At 57.8% G+C, this 14,297-nt stretch overlaps 1 protein-coding gene across 1 annotated transcript in view; it reads right to left on the minus strand.

Annotated features, from left to right (window-relative positions):
- LARS2 (leucyl-tRNA synthetase 2, mitochondrial) overlaps window positions 1–14,297 on the minus strand; it is a 127,429-nt gene that overhangs the window by 63,659 nt on the left and 49,473 nt on the right. The gene's annotated exons all lie outside the window — the stretch shown is intronic.

Here is a 14,297-nt window from a genome sequence, read left to right on the forward strand (position 1 = left end):
GGGTGGGAGGAGGGGTGGTGCTGCGGTATACGGGGTGCCGATGGCGTCGGGGTGTGGCTGGAGGCATGCGGCGGGCAAGGAGGCGGACGCGGCAGCGAGGAAGGGGGGCCAGGGAGTCTAAGGCGAAGGGAGCAGGAGCCCAGAGGAACGGGGCCAGGCGGCGGTCGCCTGGGTGGCCGCGCCAAGCCCGGCGCCAGAGCAGTCCCAGAGGCAGGGCCAGCAGCAGAGGTAGTCAGAGGAGGCCAGAAGCGAGGAGAGCAGCCTGAGGAAGAGGAGCGACCCAGAGCCTTCAAGCGAGAGACCATCGGCCGGGGTGGGAGGCGGAGATCTGAGAGTAGTGGCGACCAGAGGTAGTCAAGTGAGAGAGAACCTCCAGGAGGAACGGAGTAGGGGCTTCTGGTCGGAAGGCGGAGATGAAGGGAGGCGCCTTGCACAGCGCGCGAGCTAGTGAAGGCAGTTAGCTTTCAGTGAGTAAAAGCGTGTAAGGTGGCCCGCAGAGCAAAGGGCCGCGGGCCACACAGTCGCAGGTGCAGCTGGCGCAGGCTGGAGGCTTCCGTCGGGTGAGGCTCCAAGTGTCCAGGCCAGGATAAGATGGAGCGGGAGGAGCGAGGAAAGAAGAGAGGATCGGAGAGGTCAAGGAGGGGGGCGACGGCTGGATCAAGCAGCAGCGGGCGGCGGGATGAGCCGGCCAGGAGTCCTCGTGCGGAAGGAATCTGGTTGGTGGAGCCGGGCGGAGGAGAGGGGCCGCGAGGGTGTGCGCAGAGTGGAGAGGAGAGGCTGGAGGGGAGGAGCAGGAAGGAGGAGGGCGCCCAGGAGCAGAAGGCGCTGGGCGGCCCTGAGGGGAGCAGAGGGGAAGGTAGGGAGGAGGAAAATCCCACCTCGAAGATCGCATGCACCCAGCCCTGGAGGTAAGGACCTGCCAGGCCAGGGAAGTGAAGGGACAGGCTGGCGGAGGATCGCAGGTGGGGGTACGAAGAAACCACGCTGCCCAGTGAATGAAGTGGGAGCCGTGCCAAGGCCCTGGCAGGGCGCCGGTAAAAGCAGCAGGGCGGAGTCGAACGCCGGTGGCGGGAGTGAGGCGCCCCACCTGTGGGATTGTCCGTGAACATCGCTGTGCGTGGTGCGGTGCCCTGGGCTGTGAAGCACGCGCGGGAGGTGGCCCCGCCTGCTTGATGACGTGCCCGTGCGCGGGAGAGCTCCCGCGGCCTGCGAGCCAGGTGGGCTGGGTGAGCAGGCCCCCCCGCGCCCAGAGGCCCGAGCCCTGTGTGCCCGTGGCCGGCACGGGAGAGTGGAGGAGGGGCGAGTGCGTGGGGGGGAGGGAGGGGTGGAAGGTGGAGATGGACGGGGGGAGGCATCCGAGGCATGGAGGGCCAGCGGAGGAGGCGGGGGCGGGCGGAGCGAGAGGCTCTGCAAGTGGCGGCTGGGGGCGAGACGCAGGCAAGTAAAGAGGTAGGGAGCGGCGCCAAGGCCTGGGGTAGCGGAAGGCAGTGCAATGGAGCAGGGCCGCCAGGAGCCAAGGCGAAGGGATGGGAGCCGGCGGAGCCAAGGGATGCGCCGCAGTGGAGGCAGGCAGGCAGGCTGGCGCCAGTGCCGCCAGTTCGGCGCTGACTGGGTGGCCTGGAGGGAAGGCTGGAGCCGACTCCACTGTGAGGCAGAGGATGGCCATGAAAAGGACCAGGAGCGGCAAGTTAGTTGGCCGAAAAAGGTTGAAGGGGGGCGGACCGGTCTGCTACCAGCTGGCGTGATGTCGCTGGGCCAGCAGTTCGTCTGTCGGCGGATAAACAACTGCACCGGGATCGGTGGAGCCGGATAACGTGCTGAGAGCGGCTGAGGAAGACCGCAAAACTGAGTGCATGTTGTGGACCATGGGACTGGAGCAAAGAGAGATACCATTGGGGTGGAGATATGGATAGATGAAGGCGGAAACCTGACGAGGGGAGGATCATGATGGAGGAGGGATGGATGAGAGGCAGGGTGGTGGGGGTCCAAGGAGGGAATGATGCGGAGATGGTTTTTCCGGAACTTTAGTTTTAGCAGCCGTCGGGGGAGGACGAGAGGAATGATGGTCCCAGGGAAGGATGGGGTTAAATCCTCCTTGATAAAACCTCCAAAGACGGGGGTCCCGGATAGGGCCCCTTGGAACTCCCTCCCAGGCAGAGTCTCTGGGAACTCCCTAGAGGAGGGGCCTCGGAGGAGAGGTCCTGAGAGAGGACAGAGGAGAGTGGGAGAGAGGGGTCCTGCAGGGGGAAACCAACTGACATGAGAGGAGGGCTGAGGGAGGTCGTCGAGGCGAGCGAGCGGAGCGGAAACAACGGGGGAAGGCTGGAGAACGGGGACGGGGAGGGACCCGGGAGGGATCCATCCATTGGCTGACGGGGTGAGGAGGGGAGGCGTAGGGAGACTGGAGAGCCGCCTCCTGGAGACTTCTGAGGCGCCTCGCCCTGGTGGGCCCTTGAGGTGCCAGGGGGAGGTCGGGGGATGGGCTAGGTATAGGTATGGGGTCAGGCCTGGGTTGCCGGTGGGCGGGTGCATTCCCAGGCGCCGTTCCGCCAGGCTAGCCATTTGAGGTCTGTCTTCGGAGGGGGTCCGCCGGCTCAACAGTCCAGCCCTCCGGAGTCAGCAGCACCTGGAGGAGAGGTCTGCACATCCGGGCAGGGTCTGGCGGAGTCAGCCAGGAGCAGCGCCGCATAGTCATCCGGAGGACGCGGCTCCAGGGGACGGCCGTCCGGGCGAGGACAGAGGGAGGCGAGAGCGAGGGCGATGCCGTCCTCCAGGAGGGCTGGCGGAGGCGGCTGCAAGTCGAGCGAGAGGAGGCGAGATTTAGAGGCAGGAGCAGCATCTGCGAGTTGAGCGCTGGCTGGCAATGGCATGCAATTGGCAAATGCGGTTTGCGCCACCCCTAGAAGCAGCATCTGCAAGAAGTCCCCGGCCAAATGCCATCTCCTTGTTGGCGGCGCTATGATTGACCGCGGCGCTGACGGGACGACCTGCTGGGGGCAGTCGGCCGCTTGCAGGAATACGATACACTGGCCGACTGGTTGGTGTGAGGATAGCTTCGCAAGTCGGTGGGTGGGTGGGATGGGCGCCGGGCGTGGCGCCTCGGCCGGTGGGTGGTGGGATGGCATGCGGCGTCGCCACGGGCTGCGTGACCCGATGACGTGGGGGGACCCCTGACATACGATGACATTCTTGCCGGGGCCTCAAACGGCCTCTGCATGGCGGGCGGGAGGTCTCTGCGCCACGAGGTCGTCCGATCGCCGGGGGCGCTGCGTCGACGAGCCTGGGCCTCTCGTCGGCCGACGCCGACCTGCGGGCGCGAGGCCGAACGGCGATGATGAAGACCTGGACCGTGCAGCGGTGGGGTGGTGGCTCGGAGCAGTCGGTAGCAGTGGTGCGATTCTCAGAGTCGGACCAGACCGCAGGGCAGGCCTGGGCCTACTGCGGGGCGCGAGGAGATGGGCGGGGTGAGGCGGGCACGCTCAGAGTCGGCAGGTCGCGGCGGCCCGGGCCGTGCTGCGCCCGGCGTGCTGCCCGGCCCGTGCTGGAATCCCGACGCTGCGCCCCACTGAGACTGCCAGGCCCGTGTGGACTGTGAGGACGGAGGCGGCCCGCACCGCTGGCGGCGCTGGCGGTGCGCTGGCTGCCGCCGCGGCGGCGGCGCTGTCGGCCGACCGCGGTCGACGTGGTCGCGGGCGACCGACCGGACGGGCCGGCTGACCGGTGCCGCGCGCGGGCCGGCGCGTCGAGCGGCTGCTGCGGCGGCGGGCGCGCCGGCGGCTGGGCGGGGTGCCACGGGCGGGCGGGCCTGCGGCGGCGCCGGCCGGCTGGGGGAGCGTGCGGGCGAGTACCCGCCCGACGCTCCGCCGGCCGCCCGCCGTCGGAGGGCCGACGGCGGGGTACACCGCCGACCGTGCGCGGAGCCGGTGCCACCGGCGCGGCGCGGTGACGCCGCGCGGGTTGGGTCGGCGCGGGTGGGTGGCGGGACGCGACGGTGAGCCAGCGGACCGTCGACCCGGCTGTTGCCCAGGTGCCTGGGTCGTGGTGCCTGTGCCTGGGTGCGCTGCGCCGCCGGTGCCCAGCGGCAGCGCTGCGCCCCGCGCCCAGGCGGTGCCAGCGGTGCCTGTCGCAGGATGGAGCCGCCTCGGCCTCTGAGCGCCCCTGAGAACTCCGGGGAGGGCAAGCCGTCGGTCTCGGGACGGGAGGTGGCAGCTCGGGGGGGTGCCGGGGCGGGGGTGCGCGGGAGTGCCGCGCGCCTGACCTGCACGCTGTGGTGCGCAGTGCAGCCGTGCCGTGCGGCAGTGGCTGTGGGCAGCGGTCCGGTTTGCTGGTTGCTGGCCTGCGCTGGCGCTGGGCCGCTCTTCTGCGCGGGGAGCGGGGCGCGCGGGGCGCGCGGTTCGGGCGGAGCGACGCCGGGCGCCGGTGTGCGTTGGTGCCGCGGTGCCGCCCGGTGTGCGCCGGACTCGGCGGCGCGCGGCGCGGCTGCGTGCAGTGCGCGGTGGGCGGCAGAGTCCCGCTAGCTCTAGAGTCCGCAGGTCTTCCGCCTCCTTCCCGCCGGCTTAAACGCCGCACGACATGGGGGGCGCTTAAGGCGTGCGATAGCGAGAGGCGAGGCAGGAATCGGCGCGTGGCGAGCGCACCCAACAGCAGACAGCCCGCTTGAGCTGGCAAGCCCGGGCATGGGGTGGGGGGGGGGCGGGGGGAGGGTGGGGAGGGGAAAACCCCCTTAAAACTAACTAACTAACTAACTAAACTACTATACTACTAACTATACTAACAACACAAAAAAAAAAAAAATAGTGTGGAGGTGTGTGGAGGCACAAACACTCACACACCGGGGAAGAAGGAAGGGAGGAAGGGGGAGGAGCCTGGGGGGCCAGGGGGTATATGACAGACGCGACGGCGCCCGGCGCTCGCGCCGCCAGCGCCGCCCAGTTGCCGGAGTAAAAAAAAAAAGTTCGGAGGAGCGCGCGCAAGCGCAGACACACATGGAAATGCAGAAGCAAAAATCACTCGAATAAGAACATATAACAATATAGTGGCAAACAAAGATAATATTACAAATATCTCATCTATTTAGTGCTCTACTGAAGTATTTCCAACTCATGTATTTTTTTTTCTTACAGAACTGGATTTTTAATCCCCTGCTCCCCCTGAATCTCTTATTATTTTATTCCTCTACCTTCAATTGCCTCTTTCTACTCTACAAGAGGTCACACTTAAATCTTATTTCCCAAATGTGAAGTATCCTGAAAATATATATATACACAAGGAGCAATAACATTGGTACTGTACCTGCTTCAAACTCCCACTACAAAGGGCCTCAATTCTCAGCAGTTTTTGCCTCTTTCTGTATTCTGTAACTCATTGTCAATAAACACTACTGCCTGACCAAATACAACTGAGATAAATAACTGAGTTACAAAAGACAGGATAATTGAGTTCCTAAAATATCCAGCTTTCTCTCTGTTTATGTCACTGAAGCGAATTTTTCCCCATATTCTTTAGTCACAAACATACTAAAATGTACCACTTGGAGAAAACTGAAAAACAGTCATATTCATTCCGCTAATCTGAGTCCAAGCACTGCAATAGATTAGTTGTTTCTATTTAAAAAAATTAACCCTAAAGTCCATTGCTTTAGTTACTATTGTATAATAGGAATTTAGATCTATAGTATTGTAGCATTTAATGCTATACTTTATTTATATTAAGCCTGAAAGTACAGCCTGGCCTGGATGCCTACAAGTAATTCCTGTGTTGCTATGTGGGGGATATGGGTTCACTCCTTGCATTAACAAGTGCCAAGAGAGCTGTGGAGACAGTGCTCTGGGCCCCTGTGCAGGAGATAGTGCTTTACATGACTCAAGAGTAAGGGCTCCAAAGGGATTTGTATCAGCCCCATTCAGCCAGGAGGATGGTAAGTCTGACATAGAACCTTGAGTGCGGGAAGCATAAAATCCCAGAGTCTGAAAAATTAAAGATTAAAAGGCAACATTTTTATTCTCCTCACGACTAAGCCTTTACCTTACATTATGCACTTTAACTGAGATACTGTCAAGATCCCTTCTCCGCTAAAAGGCAGTATTTGGTTTTATTTTATTGTGGAGTAAGGAGGCAGCCATTCTGCGCAGTACCACAGAAATAAAACAAGAAAAATATTCAAGAAACATGAAATCAGGACACACAAGACTAGTTATATTTGGACCTATATTTCCATTCTTGATGTCACCCCTACTGCTGACAAATAAATTACTGCAATACTTTTCTATGGCATAACAAACCATTAATACAAGTTAATCAGAATTTGCTTTTAATCTGAGCATTCTCTCCCTGCAAGGATTTTATTAATTCTACTTGTGCTCATCACACACAAATTTCACTTTTTTCATCATGAAATGCTGTTCTAAATACTGGCAGACAAAATCATACAGTAGGAAATAAGCATTCAGTTTTTAAAAAAAAATCTGATATTTTTAAAGATTTATTTTGTCCTTGGTATTAACAGCACAATCACAGGTTTACCATGGAGCACAGATTTCTAATTCTAAAGGCAAATCAATCTGGGATTTAATAACATTGAAATATTTCCTTCTGTTGCCTCATTCAAATTAGACAGTTCCTCAGTTGTCTTTTTCTTCATATCTGAGGTTTAATTTATGCACTTTAACAAACCATATGCATCCATTAATACATTCACAGTGACACCCACTTAGCTCTCTACCTCAAAAAGTGACAAATGGAGGGACATCAGTGGAACTCCCATGATTCCACAGTTTGTGGATGTTGGAAGGGCTGAATGCCTAACCCCTGTTTAGAAGATACAAACTCCTGTGTGCTGGAATCCTTCTTTGAGGGGTCTTCCTACAGTGCTGAGAAAGTGACTGTTAGGTGTAAGGGCAAGTCAAGGGAAAAGCTGCAACCGAGCTGGTAGGTCCCTTCACTGACCATTTCTCCATCCATGGGTTGGGTAGGAAGCTATGCCTAAAACTTCATAATGTACTATCCAGCTACTCAACCTGTGTACCACGGGAAGGATGTGCCTCTAAATATCTGTTTAAAAAACATGCACTCAGAGAGAGCAATTCTCAGAGTTGGTTATAAACTAACTACGGCAGGATTTTGTGGTTCCTGCCAATTTCCACATTTTTAAAATGAAGTATAAATATACCACCCTAGAGTTGGACAAAAAACAGGGATATGAATTCATGAAAAAAAAATTAAATTTCAAAGTTTTCTGTTTTGCAACGTTTGAAATTTATCTATTTTCTGCTCTTTAGTGATGAGTTTTTAAAACCAAATATCAAAATGTTATTGAAATTTTCATAGCACCCCTTCAGGAGAGGGTAGGGCTAACAAAGGCCATCCTTACGTATCATTATTTGAAGACTTAGCTGGCTGTGCATAAAAAATAACGGTACCATTTTACACTTGTATACAGAAATAACTAACAGATAGCTCTTTCAATGAATCTACATACAGTCCTAGCTGAGTAACCATAGTAACTAAATATTTCAGAATAAGATTCTAAAATGCACAGATAACAGTTTGAATAATAATGCCATCAGTTAAGCCCATTATACCTTTACCAGAGAAATTTGTCAAAACAAAAAAGCTAATTAAAATTTACTTTAAAAAAAAATCTATATAAGTTACTTGACAGTATCTTAAGTTTACCGACAGTTTTGAAAAATGAGACAATACGGTCATGATTACTTTAAATAGTATCTGCATAGTCAACAAATAAGGGTTCCTGCTACAAATTTAAAGCATTGTCACACTTTCTACCCTTTAAAATGTGTCATCATTGGTGAAGTGCCATATGAGCAAACAGCATTTTTGTTCAATTTTTGTTTTCTTTATTTTAAGAAATGAATTAATACAGGTGCAGTAACAATAACCAATTCTAAAAACAAACCAAAAAATCTCTCCTGACATACTGGAAGCCTAAAAAATGTTATGTGCATAAACAAGGTACACTTGATTAATGCAACAGCCAAGATGACTGCATAACACATTATTGACCCTTTGTGCATGACTTCTATTTGGTGGGTTACTTAAGCACATACTTGGAGGTTAAGCAAAAGTAGTAGCCAGGAGAAAAAAGGGAGAAACATAGTAAGGCAGAGAAGGAAAGTGGATATAAAAGAGGAATATAGATAAACAGAAAAGACGGTTACTCACCGTAGTAACTGTTGTTCTTCGAGATGTGTTGCTCCTATCCATTCCATTTAGGTGTGCGTGCCGCGCGTGCACGGCTCTCCAGAACATTTTTACCCTAGTAACTCCGGCGGGCCGGCTGGCACCCCCTGGAGTGGCGCCACTATGGCGCCCATTATATACCTCAGCCGGCCCGTCCGCTCCTCAGTTCCTTCTTGCCGGCTACTCCGACAGTGGGGAAGGAGGGCGGGTCTGGAATGGATAGGAGCAACACATCTCGAAGAACAACAGTTACTACAGGTGAGTAACCGTCTTTTCTTCTTCGAGTGATTGCTCCTATGCATTCCATTTAGGTGATTCCCAAGCCTTACCTAGGCGGTGGGATCGGAGTGAGACGTGGCCGAGTGTAGGACTGCTGAGCCGAAGGCTGCATCGTCTCGAGACTGCTGCACCAACGCGTAGTGGGCAGCGAAGGTGTGTACAGAAGACCAGGTGGCCGCTCTACAGATGTCCTGGATGGGGACATGGGCCAGGAAGGCGGCCGACGAGGCTTGCGCCCTCGTCGAGTGTGCAGTGAGTCGGCATGGGGGGACGCGAGCAAGCTCGTAGCACGTTCGAATACATGACGTCACCCAGGACAAAATCCGCTGCGAGGAGACCGGCTCGCCTTTCATGCGATCGGCAATCGCCACAAATAGCTGGGTCGAATGCCGGAAGGGCTTCGTCCGGTCGATGTAAAAAGCGAGGGCCCTGCGGACGACCAGGGTGTGGAGCTGTTGCTCATGAGGTGAGGCATGCGGCTTCGGGAAGAAGACCGGGAGGAAGATCTCTTGGTTGAGGTGGAAGGCCGACACCACTTTGGGGAGGAAGGCCGGGTGCGGTCGAAGCTGCACCTTGTCCCCATGGAAGACGGTATACGGGGGACCGGCTGTCAGGGCGCGGAGTTCCAAGACTCGTCTGGCGGATGTGATCGCCACGAGGAAGGCCGTCTTCCAGGTGAGATGAAGCAGAGAGCACGTGGCCAGGGGCTCGAAGGGTGGTCTCATCATCTGAGCCAGAACCAGGTTCAAATCCCAAGTTGGAGTAGGATGACGTACCGGTGGGTACAGACGGTCGAGACCTTTAAGGAAGCGGGCAACCATCGGGTTAGAGAAGACGGACCGGCCGCCTATGGTGGGCCGAAAGGCCGCCAGAGCCGCCAGGTGCACCTTCAGGGAAGAGATCGCGAGACCTTGACCTTTCAGGTACCAAAGGTAGTCGAGGATGGTCGGGATGGGGACCAAGAATGGGTTAAGACCTCGTTGGTCACACCAAATCGCGAAGCGTTTCCACTTCGTGAGGTAGGTAGACCGCGTCGAAGGCTTCCGACTTTCGAGCAGTACTCGTTGCACCGGCAACGAACAACCCCTTTCTGCGTTGGTCAACCACTCAGGAACCAAGCTGTAAGATGCAGCGACTGCAGGTTCGGGTGACAAAGCCTGCCGAGGTCCTGAGTGATGAGGTCCGGCCATAAGGGAAGGGGAATGGGATCCCGAACTGACAACTCGAGCAGCAGGGTGTACCAGTGCTGCCTCGGCCAGGCCGGAGCGATGAGTATTACGCGGGCTCTGTCCCTCCGAAGCTTGAGTAACACCCGGTATACGAGCGGAAACGGGGGGAACGCGTAGAGGAGGGGATCCGTCCATGGCAGGTGGAATGCATCTGAGAGGGAGCCCGGAGCTTGACCCTGGTACGAGCAGAACCTGTGGCACTTCCTGTTGGCCCTGGAGGCAAACAGGTTTATCTGGGGAAACCCCCACCTCTGGAAGATTGTGTAAGCCACATCTGGGCGAAGGGACCACTCGTGGGAGGCGAAGGACCTGCTGAGATGGTCGGCCAACGTGTTCTGCACCCCCGGCAGAAAAAACGCTTCTAGGCAAATCGAGTGGGTCACGCAAAGATCCCATAGGAGCATCGCTTCCTTGCAAAGCGGGGAGGATCGGGCTCCGCCCTGCTTGTTCACATAGAACATGGCTGTGGTGTTGTCTGTGTACACCGCTACACAGCGGTCCTGTAGGTGGGCCCGAAAGGCGAGGCACGCCAAGCGGATCGCTCTCAGCTCCCGGACGTTGATGTGGAGGGAGAGCTCCCGAGCTGACCAGAGACCCTGGGTATGCAGGTCTCCTATGTGAGCACCCCATCCCAGCGCCGAGGCGTCTGTGGTCAGGGTGACAGACGGGCGAGGAGGGCGGAACGGGACCCCTGCGCAGACAATCCCCGGATCCAGCCACCGGGTGAGCGTCTGGAGAGTGGGCTTTGTAACTGTCACCACCATGTCTATGGGGTCGCGATGGGGGCGGTACACCGATGCCAGCCACATTTGGAACGGGCGAAGTCACAGCCTTGCGTGCGCGGTCACAAACGTGCACGCCGCCATGTGACCAGGGGCGGCTCTAGGAATCAGGCTGCCCCAGGCAGCGCGGTGCGCTGCGCCGCCCTTCCTCGGTCCCGCGGCGGGTCCCTTCTTCCCGCGGCTCCGGTTGAGCTCCCGCAGCAGGTCCACCGGAGCCCCGGGACGAGCGGACCTGCCGCAGGCATGACTGCGGGAGCTCCACCGGAGCCGCGGGAACAGCGGACCTCCCGCGGGCACGGCTGCGGACGGTTCGCGGGTCCGGCGGCTCCGCTTGAGCTGCCGCAGTCATGCCTGCGGGAGGTCCAGCCGAGCCGCGGGACGAGCGCCCCCTCCGCAGTCTTGCCTGCGGCAGGTCCGGTCGTCCGCGGCTCCGGTGGACCTCCCGCAGGCATGACTGCGGCAGGTCCACCGGCCCAGCCTGCCGCCCCCTAGATTTGGCCGCCCCAGGCACCAGCTTGGTTTGCTGGTGCCTAGAGCCGCCCCTGCATGTGACCCAGTAGGCGCAGGCAGGATCGCACCGTCGTTGTAGGGAAGGCCTGCAGTGCCCGAATGATCGAGACCATCGTCTCGTGCCGAGGACGAGGGAGGCAGGCTCTGGCTAAATTGGAGTCGAGGACTGCTCCTATGAACTCCACCCTTTGTGCTGGAATTAAGCTGGACTTCTCGGCATTGATGAGCAGGCCTAGTGAACGGAAGAGATACTGTATTTCGGTCACCTGAGCTGCTACCAGTTCTTGGGACCGACCGCGAATCAGCCAGTCGTCAAGATACGGGTACACATGTATCCGACGACGGCGGAGGGCTGCGGCCACGACCGCCATACACCTGGTGAACACCCTCGGTGCGGTGGAGAGGCCGAAGGGTAGTACCGCAAACTGGTAGTGAGCTTCGTTGACCACGAAGCGCAGGTAGCGTCTGTGTGTGGGGGGGGGGGGGTAAATTGCCACATGAAAGTATGCATCCTTCATGTCGAGGGCGGCAAACCAGTCTCCCAGATCCAAGGAAGGAATGATGGTCCCCAAGGTCACCATACGAAACCTGAGCTTGCACAGGTGTCTGTTGAGCTCCCGGAGGTCTAAGATGGGACGAAGGCCTCCTTTGGTCTTGGGGATGAGAAAGTATCTGGAGTAGAATCCCCTGCCCCGCCTGCTGCGAGGCACCTCCTCTATGGCACCCACGCTCAACAGAGTCTGGACCTCTTGTAAGAGGACTTGCTCGTGAGAGGGGTCCCTGAAGAGGGACGGGGAAGGTGGGTGGGAGGGAGGGGACAAAACAAACTGCAGGCGGTAGCCGTGCTGGACGGTGTTGAGGACCCAGCTGTCCGATGTTATAGAGCACCACGCCTGGAGGAAGCGGGAAAGGCGATTTGAAAATAATAGGGATGGATCCTGTGGGGAGAGTGGCGGGCCGTCCTCGGGCGTCCCATCAAAAGGCCGGTTTGGGGGCTTGAGGGGCCTTGGAGGGGCCTTGGTTCTGGTTACGCCTACCCCCCGACGGCCTGCGGCGGTAGGGGGCCGTCCGGCAATTGTTAAATGGCCTAGACCTGGCCTGGGTGAAGGGGCGGTAGGGCTGCTGTCGGAACGGCCGTCTCTGGGTGGCCGGCGTGTGCATGCCCAAAGTTCGAATAGCAATCCTCCCATCCTTCAGGGTCTGAATTCTCGAGTCCGTCTTCTCTGAGAAGAGACCCTGTGTATCAAAGGGGAGGTCCTGGAGGGTGTATTGTACCTCCGGCGGCAAGGTGGAGGATTGCAGCCACGCAATGCGCCGCATGGTTATCCCGGAAGCCATAGTTCTGGCTCCTGAGACAGCCGAGTCCAAGGCTGCTCGAATTAAGGTCCGGGAGGCCGTCCTGCCCTCGTCCAGGAGCGCCGAGAATTCCCTGCGGGAGTCTTGCGAGGTCAGCTCCGAAAATTTGCCCAGGCACCCCAAGATGTTAAAAGTGTACTGGGAAAGGAGCGCCATTTGATTCGCTATGCGGAGCTGAAGACCACCCGCTGAATAGATCTTTCGCCCCAACAGGTCCATGCACCGTGACTCCTTAGATTTTGGCGCAGCGGCCGGCTGCCCGTGCCTCTCCCGGTCGTTCACCGATTGGACCACCAGAGAGTCCGGGGTTGGGTGCACATACAAGTACTCGTACCCTTTGGGCGGGACGGAATATTTCCTCTCCACCCCTCGCGCCGTGGGGGGAACTGAGGAAGGCGACTGCCAGATTGTAGCATTATTCCGCTGTATCGTGCGGATAAAGGGCAGTGCTACTCTCACGGGGGCCTCCACTCCGACGACATCAGTTACTGGGTCATCGTCCTCTGTGACCTCCTCAATGGGCAGGTTAATAGCCTTAGCCACACGGCGGAGAAGGTCCTGGTGTGCCTTTAGGTCAATAGGCGGGGGTTCGGATGGTGTTGCCCCCGCCACCGCCTCATCGGGTGAGGAGGACGAGGAGTGGCCTGGCAGCACCTCGTCAGATGTCTGCTCTGCCCTTGGGCGATCAGCCGCCACGGCCTCCTGCCCCACCGCCGGGCCTTAAGGCGAGTTGGTCTTTCCCGTTGGAGACGGGGGGGGCCTGCTGACTGTGGCCTCCGGCACCGAACGCTCCGTACCCGCCTGCCTCGGCGGAAGGGGGGGCCCTCGTTCATGATGGGCCCAGGGAACCCAATATCCCCAGTGTTGGGGTCCATGGTCCTGACCTTGCGACTCTGCCCTGAAGTCCACTGCACTGCCCTCAGGGGAAGCGATGGAGGGCTCACGAGAGGGCCAGGGAGGAGCAGAGGCGATCCCCGAGCGTGCGACCGATGCCGGCGTCAAGTGTCTAGCCGGTGTCGAAGGTCGGTGTCGGTCATCGCGTGACCTAATCGGGGAGCGGGACCTGCGTGTGGTGCGGTACCGGGAGCTCGACCGACGGCGCCGGAAGCTCGACCGGCGGCGTCGGGAGCTCGACCGGCGGTGCCGGGAGGTCGATCGACGGTGCCTGGAGCTCGACCTCGACCGCGAGCGGCGGCGGCGGGAGTGGCTCCGGGAGTCTCGGTGCCGAAAGCGGTCTTTGGAACCGGACCTCTTATGGTGCCGGTGACTCGGTGACCGGGAGCGGGACCGTTGCCGGGAGTACGACCGGTACCGCGACTGAGAGCGGTGCCGGGACTGCAACCGGTGCCGAGACGGGGAACGGTGTCGCGAGGTCGATCGTCTTCCGGATCGGGATCGGCGCGGCAGCGACCGTCTCCGAGAGTGGGACCGGGATCGAGACCGAATCCTGGAGCACCGACCGTCTCGCTCGTCAGGGGAAGGAGGCCGCATCATGAGCGGTTTATATCCAGCGCCATAGTGGCGCCACTCCAGGGGGCGCCCAGCCGGCCCGCCGGAGTTGCTAGGGTAAAAATGTTCCGGAGAGCCGTGCACGCGCGGTGCGCACACCTAAATGGAATGCATAGGAGCAATCACTCGAAGAAGAAAGACGGTCTACCTACAGTATCTGCTTTGGTTGTTAATATTCATGGGTAATGATCAAACATTTTGTAGAAGCTTCAAGGAGGAAAAATAATTTTAAAAAAATAATTAATGATTATTCAGTCCCTGTTAGCTGAAGATTCACATGACAAGTGAAGGGAGAGGAGACTCTGACAGGGTTACTCAACTCAAATATATTTTAAAACACTGATCCTTACCTATAAGAAGCACGTGTGAAAGGCAAACCTAATCTTCCTGATTGGCCATATATGAGAAAAAAATAAAAACAGGATATAAACAA

Source organism: Mauremys reevesii, linkage group 2 (genome assembly GCF_016161935.1).
Source record: "Mauremys reevesii isolate NIE-2019 linkage group 2, ASM1616193v1, whole genome shotgun sequence".
Lineage (NCBI taxonomy): Eukaryota > Metazoa > Chordata > Testudines > Geoemydidae > Mauremys > Mauremys reevesii.